Genomic DNA, 412 nt, shown 5'->3' on the forward strand with positions numbered 1-412 from the left:
GATCTTCTCTGCTGTTCCCACTATCCGCTGTAGGGTCTTGCGGTCCGATATGGCACAGTTCCCAAACCAGACAGTGATGCAGCCGCTCAGGATGCTCTCGATAGTTCCTCTATAGAAGGTGGTCAGGATCGGTGGTGGAAGCTGGGCCTTTCTCAGTCTTCTCAGAAAGAAGAGACGCTGTTGGGCTTTCTTGTGCAGGGAGCTGGTGTTGAGGGACCAGCCGAGGTCCTTCTCCAGGTGGACGCCCAGGAATTTGGTGCTGTCGACGATCTCCACAGAGGAGCCGTTGATGCTCAGCGGTGAGTGGTCGCCTCGTGTCCTCCTAAAGTCAACAACCATCTCTTTTGTCTTGTCAACATTCAGAGACAGGTTGTTGTCTTTACACCAGTCCGTTAGTCTCTGCACTTCCTCT

Source organism: Haplochromis burtoni, unplaced genomic scaffold (genome assembly GCF_018398535.1).
Source record: "Haplochromis burtoni strain Fernald_Lab_line unplaced genomic scaffold, NCSU_Asbu1 Contig_1081, whole genome shotgun sequence".
Classification (NCBI taxonomy): Eukaryota; Metazoa; Chordata; class Actinopteri; order Cichliformes; family Cichlidae; genus Haplochromis; species Haplochromis burtoni.